Source organism: Myotis nattereri (assembly GCF_964212035.1).
Source record: "Myotis nattereri genome assembly, chromosome: 5".
NCBI classification, from domain to species: domain Eukaryota; kingdom Metazoa; phylum Chordata; class Mammalia; order Chiroptera; family Vespertilionidae; genus Myotis; species Myotis nattereri.
In genome coordinates this window covers 71,387,511-71,405,037 of record NC_138080.1, presented here as the reverse complement: position 1 = coordinate 71,405,037, position 17,527 = coordinate 71,387,511, and the positions used below count along the sequence as shown (strand labels likewise).

The following is a 17,527-nucleotide window of genomic DNA, read 5'->3' as shown; positions in this document are numbered from 1 at the left end:
GAGCCACATTGGCCAAGGCTGCAACCTCATTTTAATAAACCTCTTTGATTATTAGTGAGGAAGAAAGAGCTGTCGTGTTTCTTTACATTTTTTAATATTTGTAAAATTTTTATATTTTCTTCCTTTGGTGTTATGTTTAGAAAGGTCTTCCCAACTCCAAGATTATACTGCAATCACCTATACAGACTTCTAGTATGGTCTTATTCATCTTTCACATTTAAATATTTAGTCCATCTGGAATTTATTTTAGTGGACGGCATGAACTCTAAAAGAACTTTTTCCAAATGGTTGTGCAGTTGTCCCAACATCATGCTAGGGTTTTAATTACCCACTCGGATATTTCTTAGTGAGGAGGAAATACCAACAGAAAAAGAGATATCGTGTCCTCAGTCGCTAAGAAACATTCTTATGCCTTGCTAATGATGGATTCATACCATTCAGTGTTCTATCTTTCTTTTCTGCTACCATAGCATTATATTCTAGTGAAAAAAGAATACGGTAGAAACGTCACACTAACAGTGAGGATAAAAAAGGCAGCGCCCCTTTATGACATTTTTCCTGTACAGCGATTGAACATCAACCTATGAACCAGGAGGTCACAGTTTGATTCCGTCAGGGCACATGCCTGAATTATGGGCTCGATCCCCAGTGTGGGGCATGGAGGAGGCAGCGGATCAATGATTCTCTCTCATCACTGATCTATCTCTCCCACTTCCTTCCTCTCTGAAATCAATAAAAAATTTAAAAAACAAACCACACACTTTTGCTTCATAAGGTCCTCAGAACTTTACTGAAAAACCTAGAAATTTTTTTTCTTTTGACCTGTAGGTGGCAAACTTCCACTCTTATGCTCTCAAAAATTTGACCTGCTCATTTAAGGCCCACAAAATGAAAGGTGAGATGATTTTAGTTTGGGTAAGCATGACTATAAGAACCGGAAAAGTAAAAGGCAGTTCCTTTTACATTACTGTAGGTTTGGAGATGTTTGGCAAAGACCTGGTCAGAGCCCCATCTCTGCTGTTAGCTCGCTTTGGCTTGGGCAGGTCTCTTGCCCCTGCTATCTCACCTTTAAGTCAAGGTTGAATGAAGTCTTCCCTATTTACTTTCCAGCTCTAAGTTTATGATTCTTGTTACCAATTCTTGTTACCGTGACAGATTTTGAGTGATAGTGAAACTTACTTGAAAGGGGGCAAAAATGTTTAAAAACTGCTTCTTAAAAGATTGTAATGATAAGACCAGACCAAAATTGATTGCAAAAGCTTTAATGCATGATGTTTATAATGGTGGGGTTTCAAAACTAGCCAATTATAGATTCAAACCATTGTAATGACTTATTTTATTGCCAACCAGGAGTAATACAGTAGAGAATGGCATAACTTTTTAGTGATATGAAAAAGTATTAACTTAGATCTATCATCATTGCAGCCATATCTATGGGTTACAATGGGTTCAAATGTAGAATATGAAATATAAATCTGCAAGAAACCAGAATATAGAATATAAAACCCAAAGAAGCCAGAATAACATGGATGGGAGATAAATTACTTTCTATTAAAAAGGAGAAGAAGCTATTGAACACAAGATACATTTTTCCATACTACAAGAATAAAAACATTTCAAACCACAGGGAACGCTAAATGGGACAAACTGTTAGAAACTTACTATTATAAGTGTGTGTATATATAACCAGGTAGCAGTTGGAGTCTCTATGAACTTGAGTAAACTGGACCCAAATCTTAAATCCAGTAACTCTGCTATCATAAGGCCTCCTGAGAATTTTATTGTGCCCCCAAACACACACACACACACACACACGCACATACACACTTGCTCTTGCTTCTCTCTGTTGTCTATGTTTTAGTGGGATTCCATTTTTTTCCTTTCTTTTCACCACCCTTTACTTTTCCAACTTTAGTGTCTACAGCTAATCCACTCATTCGTGTCAAGCCCTTCATGGGCTTAAAAAAGTACTTTGTTAAAGATCTGAGTAAGTTGCAGAGAGGGCAGATGTCAGTGTGGAGTGCTGACCTGTCCCTGTGTCCTTGCTGCCCCTCCTTTCCCTCTTGCCTCTCAGAGCCCTCTTCCTGCATCATCCCAAGCATCCCCGCCTCCAAGACTTCTCACATCCACCCTCAACTACAAACTCCCATTTCCCAAAAGGAACAGCTCTTCCTAAGGGGCATATTAGTAAATAAAATTTCCACCATGTAATTTCATCTCTAAGGTTGGCATTTAATTTCCACTTGGAAAGGGGAAACAGTTTATACAAAGAGACATGGGAAAATGTGCTTTGGTCCTACGATGAGGTTCATAATCAAACAACTTTAAAAGCAGCATTCCCTGCTAGTCAGAGTAGAGAGTGTCTGAAGGGCAAGGCTCAGTGCTGGAGAGCCTGTGGGGAAGCATGCATTCCAGACATTGCTGGAGGAAATATGCAAGTCCATTCAGCTGTAAACTGTTCTGTACAAAATCGTCCTAGTATTATAAAAAGGGAGGCAAACCAAATATTCCACAATGGGGAGTATTACACAAATATGATAGATTACTAGGATGGAATGAGTTCTGTGCTGTTAAAAAATGTCAAGTATGCGTTTTACTTCAACACATGACCAAGTTTATAGTGACAAGTGAAAAAACAGAACTTGAGATAATACTAACTCTATGGCTATGTGAAAACAACGAAGACTGGAACCCAGAGGAATGTAAATAAATTCAATTCTTATTAATACATAAAGTTAAGTTCCAACTTTTAGAAATGACAATTCTTATTAGTTTTAATTATTCTATCTTGTATTTTTATATCTCTATATAGTACGACCAATTATTCAAGTCCATTTGAGCTTATTCTAACAGTTGGAACCACATCCGAAAGGTGTTTTTTTTTCTTCTGGAATTGCTTTAAGTCAGGTTTTTCTAATGCACTAATTGACTCTAGGAATAAATTAGGTTATCTTTAAAAGTTTTTTAGTGTATGGTATTCTAAAAAATTCCAGATCAGCACTGCTCAAAACTGTCAAGGTTATGAAGAAATCAAGTCTAGCCTGAGAAGCAGCCACAGCCAAAAGGAGCATAGGGAGACGTGGTGACTGAGCGTGGCGGGATCCCGGAACAGGAAAAAGTCATTAGGCCAAAACCAAAGAAATCGGAGTCAAGTATGGACTCTAGTGAGTAACTATGTATCAGTATTGGCTTATTAATTATATTGTACCATACTAATAGAAGACACTAATAATAAGGGAAACTAGGTGGAGTATATGAGGATTCTCTGAGTCATTTTTACACCTTTTCTGTACATCTAAGCTATCCTAAAATTAAATTTTTATTAAAATTAGTATGTTCAGACAACTATAACATCATTTAATGTATTGAACTAACACACTAAATAATTGAACTTCGTTTACTGTTAGTGCCAACTGATAAGGTGAAAAATTACCAGGTCTTATCTGTAATAATGCAGTAGACCAGTGATGAAGATAGCCTTCAATAAAGAGAGCGGTCCATTATTAAGAGCTGAGGATGTACAGAATACTATACCAACCACAATCCCGGCCCCAGGAGCAACCCACAGAAATGCATGCCAACGGCACAAGGCCAACTCCAGAGTCTAACAAAATGTTCTTCTCCATGTGCAGAGCTGTTACTGTTATACTACAATAGTAGTGAAGTCTATTTCAGACTATTCTGAGGTTGCATTTTCTGATTTTTTTTCCTTTTCTATTTTGTTTGTCATTTTTCTTGACAGTTGCATTTTTAAATTTTTCCAGTGCATTTATCTGGTGATGTGAAGAAGACTCTTTGTACACTGTCTACTATGAGTGAAAGGCACATTGGGAATTGCACAGTATATTGGCCACATTGAGACGGGTTTGATGTCTAAAAAAAGTAGACCTGTTTCCTGTGCTAACCTCAGAGCAGGAGGTGGAAAAGGCTGCTTCCCAAAAGGTTTCCACTCTGTACTAATATCAAATTTAAAGAAATGAGGCAGATGTAATATATTTTCCCCCTCATCACTCCAATTAAATATCCATTACAATAGTTTTTATTAATGTATTAAAAATGTTTTAAATTAGCCCTAGCTGGTTTGGCTCTGTGAATAGAGCATCAGCCTGTGGACTGAAGGGTCCCGAGTTTGATTCTGGTCAAGGGCACATGCTTGGGTTGCAGGCTCGGTCCCCAGTAGGAGGCGTGCAGGAGGCAGCCAATTAATGATTCCCTCTCATCATTAATGGTTCTATTTCTCTCTCCCTCTCCCTCCCTATCTGAAAGCAATAAAAATATATTAAGTAAAAAGATGTTGTAAATTAGCATTTGTGTTTTCTTGTTAAAAGCAGTAGAAGCCTCTGTTGATGAAGTCATTTATTTTCTTGTAAATAATCATTGGTTTCCTGCAGTATTTCTAAAACTGCCCTATGAGAAGCACATGGGCCACTTGTCAAAATGTGGATTCCCAGACCCTCCCTCTCAAGATTCTAGTTCAGGGTGTCTGAGGGCCCAGGAAAACCTGTCTTTTAATTAGCGCCTCTTTCTGGTCAGGTTCAGTCTGCCAGTTAGGTAAGCTGTTGGTAGTAGTTCTTAACCCTGGCTACACAGTAGAATCATGGTGAGAATGTTCAACACTACTTATGCCCAGCCAGGATTGTCATTATCCGTGGTGGGGCGCCAGTGTTTTCTAACTCCCTCTGATGGGTGCTTGTGTGTAACCAACATCAAAACCAGTTGTCTTGTGTGTGTGTAACCAAAATTAATTAGAAAAATGTGTACTTTACTTCTTAGACTCGAATAAAGAAAATATTGGGTACTGAACATAGCACATGGATCTTACAAGCAGAAACAAAAAAGACATGCTAATGGGACTGACTGCTAATAGGTACAGGTTGTTTGGGGGCTGCTGGGGGGAATGGAAATGTTCTGGAATGAGATAAAGCTGATGATTGCAGAAAATAGAGAATAGAGTAAAAACCACTGAAGTGTACGCATTAAAGTGGGGAGTTTTATGTTGTGTGAAGTATATGTCAATCTAAAGATGCTACTAAAACAGAGAAAACATATGGTTTAACCTTTTAAAAAAATTTTTAGAAACAGACATATACAAACCAGTATTAGAAATAGGGTTAGTGGTTATGTTTGCGGGAGGGGGTGGGGGGTGCAAGAACAAGGAGGGCTCTGGGTGCTGGCCGGGTTCTTATTGCATGAACTGGGCGGTGGTCACAGGGGTGAGTTTATCTTGTGAGCATTTTTGAGCTGCGCTGTATGTTTATGATTTGTGCTTTGGGAAAACTGAGTTATCAAGAGATGACCAGATATGCAGGCTCCTGCATTGAGAGCACCGTTAAGAATCTATCTTAACTTATAATGAAAGCACATCTGAGGAGACATCAAGATAATGTTTGACAGTAGAGGCCATTTGGTATTGGAGTTGTTTACCAAAGACGCTACAGAAACCCTGTCCCCGGAACTCTCTGAAAACGAGCCTCGCCGTAAAATCGTTCTGTTTTGAGATGCCATCTTATAGTAATTGGCCAGATAATATTTTGAGACTTAATCCACTTCTTTGAGACTGTGTTTAGTTTTTAATTCTTTTTCATTCTGGGAAGTAAAAGGTAGAAAGAATGAAAGAAAAACAGAACTTCAAATTCCCATAGCAGGATACTTGCCAAAGAGAATTAGCTAATTCATATATTTTTAGTTATAGCAAACCTTCTTGTAATCTGTTTCGCCAGTCGTCAAACTGAATTTCCTAAGCTCAGTTTAATTTCCTTTCTTCTATATTGTTGCCAATAACTTTTCCTTAATTGCTGTTACTATGCGGACCATCCCAGACTCTCCTTCCTCTCTTCCTTGTTTATTGCCTTTCCGGGCTCCGTGAATTTAGTTGGTTCTCACTTTCTTTCTTCATAGGCTACAGGGTTTCATCACTTTATTGGTCTTTTTTTTTATTTCTATAGCTCTATTCATACTTTTAAGACCTTTGGTTTCCAGAAATGACTACAATATTGTGAGGTTCTGGAAAATCTCTGCTTCCTTTTGTCATCGTGTTTGTGTGCTAAAACAATACGGGTCAACGTTGGCCCCTCTGGTTCCAGGGTTACGTCTTTAGAACTGAGTCAGTTGAGCATTGCCCCTGATTTCATAAGCTATGTGCATGCAATCTATTCCCTTGAAATCTGTTTGTGCCTTTCCAGAACTCCTCCTCATTCCATTACCCACTTGTGGATTTGGCTTTGTCTTCTTACATCTAAGGTTTGTTTATTTTATAAAGAAAACCAACATCATTTAAAATTTGCTTTGTTTTTAATAACTAGAAGGAATTTTTTTTTTGATTCTCTGTTTCAATCTCCTCATTTTATAGATGAGGAAAGGAAGGCCCAGAGAAATCTATATGGCTAATTACTGATAAAGCCATTTTTCTTCCACAGTTCTTTATTGTTTTATTGTACTTAATTTGCATTTTTTTTCTAAGCAATATTTTTAACTCCTAGGCACACTGAGCCATTCTGGCTTTTTTCCCTCCTATTTAATTTCTTTAAAACTTTTTAGTAAATCATTTAGCTTATTTTTCGTACCAGATGTTCAAGATAACTAGTTCAGCACCATTTAGTACATTATTCTATTAGCACAACTTTAAGAACTTTCTCAGAGCAAAACATTTTTCTCTGTGTTATTTTTAATGCATTTTTTCCTCCTTTCTTACTGAATTTTCCAAATTGAAACACTCCAAGAAAAGGTCCACGTCTTCACATTCTCACACTCCACTTTCTTTTGTAGGATAATACCATCTGCGGGGTATTGAGCTCTGGGTTAATTGTTCCCATTTTACTGACGTCATAACTGAGGCACAGAGATTTCTCTATGGCAGAGTGGGATGAGACCTAGGCTTCCCTATTCCTGATCCAACTTTTTATGTATTTCTTTAATAAATTTTATGTTTATGGGTTGCTAAGCAGGGAATTCTAGATCGCAATGAAATGGATTTATAGCCTACAGTTCTGCCGCAGGAGGCAAGGCAGAAAGCCTCAGACCTCATCGAACGTGGGAGGCAATGAGAAACTGGCTCAGGCCTGTCTCCCTGAAGGCAGGGAAGTGATGAGAATGTCCTGGTCGGGCTCCTCTCAGGCCTCCATGCTCTCCTGTTCCAGGAAGACCAGAGGAGGATCCGCCAGACTCAGGATGGTCTGCAGTCCACACCCGGGCTGCTGGGACATCCGCACCGTCGCCAGGGCGCCAAGGCAGAGCACCTCGCAGGCGACCTCCCTGATCGGCAGTCACAGGTCCCTCGTCCCTCCTCATCAGCAATGACACTTTCTTTATCCCCTTTCCTGTCTGTGAAGTAAAGCTGTGTGATCCGTCTTCGTAGAAATTACTCACTGCCTGTTCTTCTTAACTCACTACCTTGTCCCAAATTATCTACTAGTTTCCACTATGCTACCGGGAACAAGAAGAAAAATTAGGAGTTGTACATTGCTGGGTAATAAACTACCCTCAAGCCTAGTGGCTTCAACCAACCACCATTTACTGTTTCCAGTCTGCGTGTTGGCTGGCGCTCCTCTGCTGGTTTTGCCTGGGCATTCGGCTGCAGGCCCGCTGGGCAGGAAAGGACATGGTGGCTTCAGGCACTGACTGTCAGTAGGACCAGCCACTTGGTTCTCCCACAGCCTTGTCCCCAGGAAGCTGGACTGGCTGCCCCACACGTCTGTCTCAGGGCAGCCTTTCCTGAGAACCAAGGCAGGAGCTGAAGGTCTAGTGAGGAAGTCATAGAACTTCATTTCTACCACATTCTTTTGATCAAAGCAAATAAGAACAGCCAAGGTTCAAGGGGTGGGGGTAGACTGCTCTTATTAGGCATTGCAGAAAGCGTGTGCCCATGTTTTTCAATCTACAACAATGCAAAAAACTAAGTACTTTCCACTAAATAGATAGGTTCATTGAAGCCCAAACAAGCTATGACTTCACTCTTTGCTCAGATAAGAATGCCAGTTGACTAAACATCTTCTGTTCTAGTCACTGTGACAAAAGCACTCTAACACTAATAGGTCTCAAAGATAGGAAATGAAGGAAACTACTAAAAGTTGTCATAGCCCAGAAAATATTTGCAAGAGGAAGTAGAGGTACCAAGTCTTATTTCTATCGGCAAAGTGACCTGATAAGTGTGGTTTCCAAACCTCAGAGTTATGTCAATTTCATTCCAAGCCTCTTTAGTTAATAATAGAAAGAAGGAAAATAAAAAAAAAAAAACAGCCAAAGATTTTGTTCCTTGAAGGGAATTAGCGAATTAACTCTGAAGTAACACTGGTTGGCCAACATTCACTGACAGGAGTTTGTATTTCTACCTCCTCCCTTGCATAAATGGGGAAAGTGAAATGAGATCATTACTATGCTTTATTGGATGCCTGGATTCCCTTTGTCTCTAAAAGATATATAGTTGCTACTATTATTTTATTTAAGGCTTCAAGAATTTACATGGTTTAATGATAGACATTCTCTTTTTAAATATATTTTTATGGTCAAAGTAGGTGCTTGATAAACTTGCTTTAAAAACTTTCCAAACAAAATTATCATTGCCATAGTCTATGGGGTAAAAATTTGGGACCTCCACTTTCTGTTTGTTCAGATGTTGGAAATGAGGTAGCACAATTACAACAGCCAGCTATTGCTGTGTAACAACTAACCACAGAAATCCCAGTGGCATTTAACAAAAGCCTTTGTTTTGCTCATGGATCTGTGAAGTGGCTGGGCAGTTCTGCCTCATGCTGCAGGTCTACAGACAAGTCAGGACAGCTCTGTTTAATGCATGTTTATTCTGAGGACCAGATTAAAGGGGCAGCAGCTACCCAAAGAGTATGTTCATGGTGAAGGCATAGGTGCAAGAGAGTATGCAAAAATATGCAAGTTTCTTAAGGTCTGGAGTCAGAACCTACAAAATGTCACTTCTGCCCAAGGCAATGAAATAGCAAGGTTCATCTTCAATAGGAGAAACTGCTGAGTCACAGGTCAAGCTCCAAGTTATAAGGGATGAAGAATTGAAGCCAATAATACAGTCTACCATAAGAGTGTTTAAAGAATCACTCCTTAATCCCACCACCGTGAACAGGCATATGTCTGGGTGAGGCTTCTCATACTTGCTCAACAGGACATAAATTCTTTGGCTGGCTGATTGTTGAAGTTTGTGATTCTGTCCTCAAATAATAACATGGGATGTCTGCCTGTTCATTATCTAGCAGAGTATATCTTTGAATTCTGTGTTGCTTCAAGGTTATAAAATCTCAGTTTAGAAAACCATATTTGTAGAGGATTTCCTAATGGGTTATCTTCCTCAAAATGGTCTTTCATACCTGGATCAAGTCAGGTTGCAGAAAAGTCTCTATCATGTTGGCCTCTTGTAAAATTGCTTTTATGTAACTAAGCGTGGCTCACAGAAACAAAGATTTTTCTGGGCTCCTCCTGAGAAATTGGCTTATTTTTATCTTATAGTTATTGTGATGTAACCAAGCATCTTTCCATTCTTTTACTGGCAGCTAGGAAGCGCTAGTGGAGATTTGTGAGCCATGTCTGCTTTATGTATAGCATAGCCATTGTGTGTCAGGCTTCCAGCGAGTTAGCACATGTAAGTCCTTAGAAATTCTTGGAACATAGTGCTATATATGTTTGCCATCATCATCATTATCATCATCATCATCATTATTGATAATAGTGGGGTAAGTTGAATATAAATAAAATTCAATAAAATAAAAGAACAGGATCCTAACATCTGATGTATGTCATTTTGGAATAAAAAGTGCTGAATTCATCTGTTGCTTTTTAAGACTTTTGTAATCAAATTACCTAATTGATAAGCAGGCCAAATATTGGATGGGGAAATTTTATTTTCCTTCAGCTTAACTAATATTTTACTCATTAAGTTTAAGCTTGTATTGTTTGGAACAAAATAAATTTCCATGTCTTGCCAAAAACACTGAGAATGAAATAGCAGCAAAGAATGGGGTAAATATTATTAAAGGATGGGCAAGGTTTTGAAACTGCCTTGTGGTTTGGTGGGATGGGGGTTGGGGGTTGGGGATGGTAAGAAGTCCAATAGGGAACTCTCTTCCTTACACTAGCTAGTTTGGGGCCTAAGCAGAAATTTCACTTTCCTCCCTCGTTCAGTGGGAGAAGGAAGGAGAAGGTGGAAGTGAGGGACCAAAGTCAATTAGGACTGATAATCTCACCAATGAAGGTGTGTTCCCACAGGGTCTCCTGTAGGGGACAGACCAGTGCTCCCATGTTGTCCCCACAGAGCTGGTGCCTTGACGGTGCCCACAGCCTAATGACACAGAGAAGACAAACGGCTGTTTTGCCGACAACCAACAGGCAAATCCAAGAACACAGACTGCCAGCCCCCAGCCTTCAAAGTCACGTCCAGAAGGAAGGATTCAAATAATCCTCTGCTAAATAGAGCAAGAAGTAAGGGAAAATGTCCCCACTAATTTGCGGCTAATTCTGTTATTCAGAAGAACAGCTTTGGGGAAAGAAAAGAAGCTGAAGAAAAACTTTTAAAAAGAAAAGGACAGGACATTCCATGCGAAAGACTTGTGAAAAATTCATCTTGGAAGGAGACAATCAGGGTGAAAGTTCAGGTAGCAGATTGGGAAAGGGTTATCCTCCAAGACAAAGAGTATGTTCATAGTGAAAAGTCTACAAATATTTCATAGCTCAGTGAAGGGAGTATAGGGAAAAGGCAGTTAGAGTAAATGTAGATAATGAAAAGGATATATTAAGTGTGAATGAATTATCTTAATTATAGATTAATTAAATTACATGTAGATAGTTGTTTTTTTAAGACAAAAATAATACTGTTCAATTTTTATGGGCTACAATTGGCAATCTCTATTAAAATTACTATAGGAGGACTTTATCCTTTGTGTCATATGTGTATAAAATCCTATGTGTGTAAAGGGACATGTGCATGAGATCATTGATTGCAGCATTGTTTGTGATAGTAAAATATTGGAAATGACATAAATGCCTATTAATTGGAGACCAGCTACATAAATTATGACAGCTCATGCATTAGAATATGCAGCTATTAACTCGAATGAGGTAGATCTTTATGTAATAACAATGCAAACTCTCCAAGATGTTTTATAAAGAAGGTGTGGGAGTGAATACGACCATTCATGTAAAACTGTGTATTTGTGTTAACTTGTTTATACACACACACCTCTGGAAGGACCACAAGAAAATGGCAGGAGTGACAGCTTCTAGGTGGGACTGGGGACCAGGTAGACAGGGATGTGGGGAGGTTGTCACTCTGTCCCTTGAGTTCCTTTTGGGGTTGATGTCATATGCATTTAAATTCACTAAAAACAATAACATCATTAAAGAAATAGTGAATTCATCTGAAACAGCAAGGAGCAAAATTGACAAAGGTGCAAGTAATCTGTGATGTGGAGGACAAGCTTGAGAAAAATCCACAGAATGTAGAGGGAACAATCAGACAGGCCAACGAGGAAGACACGTCTCAAAGATTCAGCCCACAAATCGTATCACCCAAGTATGTGTACTGTGCTTCTAACTGTGTAAAGACAAAGCTACACATGCAGACACATCGGGTTCATATATGTCAATATCTACTTATACATGTTGTAATTGATAATCAACAAATAGCACTGTGCTAAGTGTTCTCGGTGTGCTGTTATTAATTATCCAATATCAATAATATGGGGTAGGTCATTAGCCCCACTGTACACATCAGGTTCTGAGGCCTGGAGGTTGGCTCCGCATCCCCCAGTCACACAGCTAGTGACCGCTGAGATTTGACTCTGAAATCTGCCTTCTCAACCGCTAGGTCACGATGCCTCCCTGTCGTGTAGGGACTACATGGGGGGGCTAAGCAGCAGTCAGTCAGTCACTGGAGAGTGAAACTGGACTTTTTACTTTCTATATTAGCATGTTCATATCATTTATAGTGTTGTCATAAAGTACTGCTTTTGTAATTTACCACCAAAAAAAAAAAGTAGCTATAAACTGCAAAGGGGTATAAAACATTAAACAAATATCAGAGACTGCTCTCCCTAACTCTTATTAGCAGAAGTTTTGTCAGAAACCATGTGTGTGTGTGTTTTTAAATCTACAGAGCCTACAGCCCCCCTTCCTGCGGTTACGGAGGTATTTAGGGTTCACACTGGTGCTCTTTGGTTGGCTAGTCTGTACAGCTCTGACTGCAGGCGAATGTCCACCTCAGTCCCTGGGGCACTCCCCAAGACCGAGTGCCAGGACTCCCTGTCCTCCAGCCGTGGCCAGCACCTGGCTCCCAGCTGTGTCTGTAGGTGGGCCCCACTGCCATCTCATTGCCGGGTCAGCATTAGAACTCGGGCCTGCACTCCCTGGTTCTCTTGGCCAGGACACTCTTGTATCTTTTTCATCTCAGTGACACGATACCAGCATGTCTTCATTCAGGCTGCCATAACGTAATCGACTGGGTGGCATATAAACAACAGAAACTTATTTCTCACAGGTCAGGAGGCTGGGAAGATCAAGACCAAGGCCGACAGATCCAATATCCCAAGAGAGCTTCCCACTGAGCCTGCTGTCTTCTCCCTGGGTCTTCACATGACAGGAGGGACAAGGTACATCTCCCTGGTCTCTTGTACAAGGGCACCAATGCCATTTGTGAGGGCTTCACCCTCGTGACCTCATCCTCTCCTAAAGGCCTGACTTCCTAATAACATCACATTGCAGGTTAGGATTTCAGCATGTGAATTTGGAGAGAGACAAACAGTCTATAGCAAACAGCATAGCACATTTATATAATGAGCCTTATGATAGCCGTTGCAACACTGCATTCCCCCCAATTTCAGAGCTGTCCAGATTGAAAGCAATGCCAAAGGGCAAAGTCAAGGTCACAGCCCTTCACTGCTCACAATCTCTACATTATAATGCCATTCTTATATTCCTTTACTACATTTTTTAGAAAAGTACACTGTACTCCTCTATACCAGCACATGTAAAATAGTGTGACTGCTATACACACACATACTGGATGTCATACTAGGCGTTCACTGTGTTAGTCATGAGGCACACAGATAACTGAGCTCTCTGTGGCATTTCAGCTTCGGACCAGGCATTGTGTGAAGAGCTGTGTTCCTTGTACCCTAAGATTTCTAGTTCTGACAACATTCACTCTTTCATGGCAATGGGTTATCACTTAGAACGACACCATGGGCTTAGAGGCAGCACTTATAATTACTAAGAATAAGCAATTATAAAATCTCAAGAGCATCTTTCCCTCTCAGGAACCCAGTAGATGGTGGCTGAATTAACAAACACAACTATTCCTAGTTTAGTCAGGTTTATTTAGATCAGCTGTAGGCAAACTACGGCCTGTGGGCTGGATCCGGCCCGTTTGAAATGAATAAAACTAAAAAAAAAAAAAGACCGTACCCTTTTATGTAATGATGTTTACTTTGAATTTATATTAGTTCACACAAACACTCCATCCATGCTTTTGTTCTGGCCCTCCGGTCCAGTTTAAGAACCCATTGTGGCCCTCGAGTCAAAAAGTTTGCCCACCCCTGATTTAGATACTAGAGGCCTGGTGCACAAAATTCAGGCACTCGGGGGAGGGGGGGGTCCCTCAGCCCAGCCTGCACCCTCTTGCAGTCTGGGAGCCCCCAGGGGATGTCTGACTGATGACTTAGGCCCGCTCCCAAGCCGACAGTCAGACATCTTCAGCACTGTCGCAAGGGCGGAAGAGGCTCCCGCCACCGCCACTGCGCTCGCCAGCCATGAGTCCTGCTTCTGGTGAGCAGTGCTCCCCCTATGGGAGCACACTGACCACCAGGGGACAGCTTTTGCATTGAGTGTCAGTGTATGTCATAGTGACTGGTCATTCTGCTGTTCAGTCGATTTGCATATTAGCCTTTTATAATATAGGATAATGACCCCATATGTGGACATGCAGTGAGGATGCAGAAATGATAGGGTGTAGTGCTCATCAACATAGGTACAATAACAGCTTCTGTGTATCTGTATGGAAGTGAGATATCTGTAATTTCATTGACAGTTTCCACCCTCTCACCGCTGAGCTGTCAGGAGTCCATGGGGAGCTTGGCTGGGACCAAATCCAGTGTCCCAAGCATGCCCGGGCACATTTGGACAATGCGTCTGCTGAGGATGGTGTGGTGCAGATAACGGTGTGGCCTATACATAACACAGGTACACAGAGGAAGGGTTTCCTCTTACTTTCTCCAGTAGGTCCTTTACCGCATGTTTGTCTCTGTGTGATGCCAAAAGAATAGAAATTACTAAAGACCGTGGGACAGAAATGAGCCCGTGTTGGCCTGGGTTCCTTAGTATTTCAGCCTAATGAGTTAATCCTGTATTCCAGCCTTTTAATTTTTAATTTTTTTTTTTTTTTTTACTTCTGGAATCTGATGCTTATTTAGCTCCCTAACTACAAGGGATAACTTTTTAAGTATAATATTACAAGAAGACACAGACAAGAAGGCATTGCACACAGGGTTTCCTGTTTATAGATTTGCAAAATATTTTAGAGCCCTGATTGAATGATTAATGGAGAAGAACAAAATATATCTAAACAATGAGCTTGCCAAAAGTTTCTACACAAATGCGTTGGTAGCTTGCTCCCAGTGTCTGACTCAGAGGAGAACACTGTAGTGCGTTCATATACACAGAGACGCAATCTGAGCTGACGAGCAATGGGTGCAAGTGCTTGCGTCCATCAGGGAAGAAGTGCGAGTGTTAACACTCTAGTTAAGAGATTTTTCCAAAATATAATACCAGGATGCTGAATTGTTTAAATGACAGCACATTATGCTGTCAACTTGTCCAGTGACACTTTCAGCTTCTCTTTCCTTGTAATTTCTACTTCAATTCTCTGTTCAGTTTTTCCACCGGTTTTTGAAAATAAATATGCAGGAAAATAACCAAAACAAAACAAAATGCCATCATTTTCATCTTTCTAACCTCAAGCAGGTGCTGACTTCTCCTCCTATTCGCAGTATTTCTGATGTGTGGAGTGAAGGGATTTTCTGATTCTTCTCTGTATTAGCAACGCTTCAAATTTCAGTGTTTGGGATTTTTTTCTCTAAAGCACAAATTAATCTTTTAGACTCTTTCTATATGATAGTTTCTAATCCGAGTGAGACTGTTTTATCTATCCACAGACAATTCAAAGATAATTCAAAGTAGTATTCAGTACCCATTATCAACAAAAAAGAGAAAAGGAGAAATCTGCATTTCCCCCCTTCTCACTTCTATAGCAACTATGACAAGAAGTTCCTTAAAGCATTTAGGGAGGAAAATGGAAAGTAAAATAAAAAAGAAAGAATAAAAAGAAGTAGACGTTGTTCAAGCTCAGAAGATTCTTGACTTTGATGAAGTTGTAATATAAATAGTTTAAGGGAACACAGATGTAAAGCAATTTTAAATGTTGGAAAACAAGCGGCATTTCCATGAGGCTGCTACTGGGGCCTCTACCGATGCCAGTTCCAGCTTCAGAGCCATCGAGCCAACCTGTTCTTCTCCAGCTTAAGTTTTGTGCTATCTCTTCTCCCAAGTTAACAAAAAAAAAAAAACTGTCACCAAATGAACACTTTCTCAGATATACTATTTCTCAGCTCATTTTTTTTTTCTTGTTGCCAAGTTACAAGGATAAACAAGTACTTTCTTCTGGGTTCCATGTCGGAAACTCTGTCTAGTAGATAGGATTGCACTGTTTTCTAAATAATAAAACGGCTACCTTGGAATTATGATGTTGTTCAGTTAGGTTGAAAATGTTAAGCATTTCTTATTTTGCCTTTCAGTAAAACTAACAAAATACTCTACATTGGAAATTGTTGCTTTAGATCGAGGCTGGTGTGTTAAGAAAGATTAGAAAACACAGTGTAGAGATCTCATTTTCTAAAAAGTGGTTTTTCTCCCCCAGTGTTTTGTGATTACCAGCTGTTTTTATTGTTGTTGTCAAAAGGGCCACGAAGTGAAATTCCGTGGCATGCTGTTCGCCCCTCAGAAATCTCTTCTTAGACTTCAGGTTTCAAGTTGTTCCCGAGTCATCTAAGAGAAAAAGGTCAGTGGTCATGAAAAATGAGTTCTTCTCTTAGCGCTTACGGACAACAATCTCCGCTGGGAAAAGAAGACAAAGAAAACAAAACAAATTGTCAGATGGCTGTGGACACGGGTGTCTGGTCTGTGTTTGGCCCGTGTCCCCTTCCCAGGGGTCCTGCTTAGACAGTACTACAGCAAGCACACATTGTGTATATTAAACACGCCAAGAGGAAAAGCCAAAACCTGAAGTGCAGTCCGCTTCCAGTAATCTGCGTGCTTATTAATATTTTTTCTGGTTTATCAGAAAATGTTTCACACCAGGCGGGGGATCTAGCTGATTCCCGTGTTGTTCCCCCCTGACTGTTGCTTTGGTGTTTACTACGCTATCATAACCTGATTTTCTATTATTAGCCTAAGTTAAAATAAGAAAGAGAGAAGTAAACCCATTAAAAAAACATACTGCATTAGAAAGAAAAAAAGGTTTTGAGGGTTAAATGCAGTTCCTGTTCCAGGGGTAGATAGTTATGAGGGGTTCTCAGGTCAGAGAACTCTCACCAGAACAGACCTCGTCCACTGTTGATTATTGGTCCTTAGTTTATCTCGACTCTGCTTTTGCTCATCTCGAGGAGACCAGCATGGAAGAGCCAACACCATGAGAGGGTTTCATATTCTACACTAAGTCCCTTCCTCTAAAGGTCCTTTTGTCCTGAAGTTGGTCGTCTTTAAAAACCCATCAAGCCCTAACCGGTTTGGCTCAGTGGATGGAGCATCGGCCTGTGGACTCAAGGGTCCCAAATTTGATTCCGGTCAAGGGCATGTGCCTTGGTTGCAGGCACATCCCCAGTGGAGAGTGTGCAGGAGGCAGCTGGTTGATGTTTCTCTCTCATCGATGTTTCTAATTCTCTATCCCTCTCCCTTCCTCTCTGTAAAAAAATCAACAAAATATATTTTTAAAAAAACCCATCAAGGTGAACCTCCCTTATAATCCACATTGAGACTGAAGAGTGGCAGAATATGCCTCCCCCATAAATATGCCACTTGGGCATAAAGAGTACTTTGAGCTAAAGGCACTAAAAACAGTAGATGCAAGAAGGGTGCTCTGACTCCCCTCCTCTTCCTGAAAGCAGGAGATAAAACTCCCCCCATGAAAGATGCCCTCCTGTCCCAGGAGGGAAGGGACTCTCATCACCAGAGACAGGAGCTGAGGCCAAGAGAAATCTGGACAAACAGACCTGTTACAATAACTCAATTTGCCTTAGTCTCCCCAGGCATTTTAGCTACTTTCCCACACTTGCCTCTCTTTGTTCAACCTGGTGTATAAACACTTGGGCCCAGCCACTTCTTTGGGTCCTCATTTTCCTGGGAAGGCTCCATGTGCATGCAAAAATCTGTGTCTTTTTCTGCTGTGAATCCATTTTATGTCAACTTAATTCTCAGGCCCCACTGGAGACCGAAGGGGGGAAAGGTTTTGTCTCCCTACAATGTG

General features: G+C 40.5%; 1 long non-coding RNA gene across 1 annotated transcript in view; it reads left to right on the top strand.

The window, feature by feature from the left end:
- LOC308519187 overlaps nucleotides 1-15,556 on the top strand; it is a 28,308-nt gene extending 12,752 nt beyond the window's left edge. The window contains exons 2-3 of the long non-coding RNA XR_013995989.1: nucleotides 12,491-12,602; nucleotides 14,039-15,556. This is a non-coding gene — a long non-coding RNA (uncharacterized lncRNA). The remainder of the gene's footprint in view (nucleotides 1-12,490; nucleotides 12,603-14,038) is intronic.
- The last annotated feature ends 1,971 nt before the right edge of the window (nucleotides 15,557-17,527 follow it).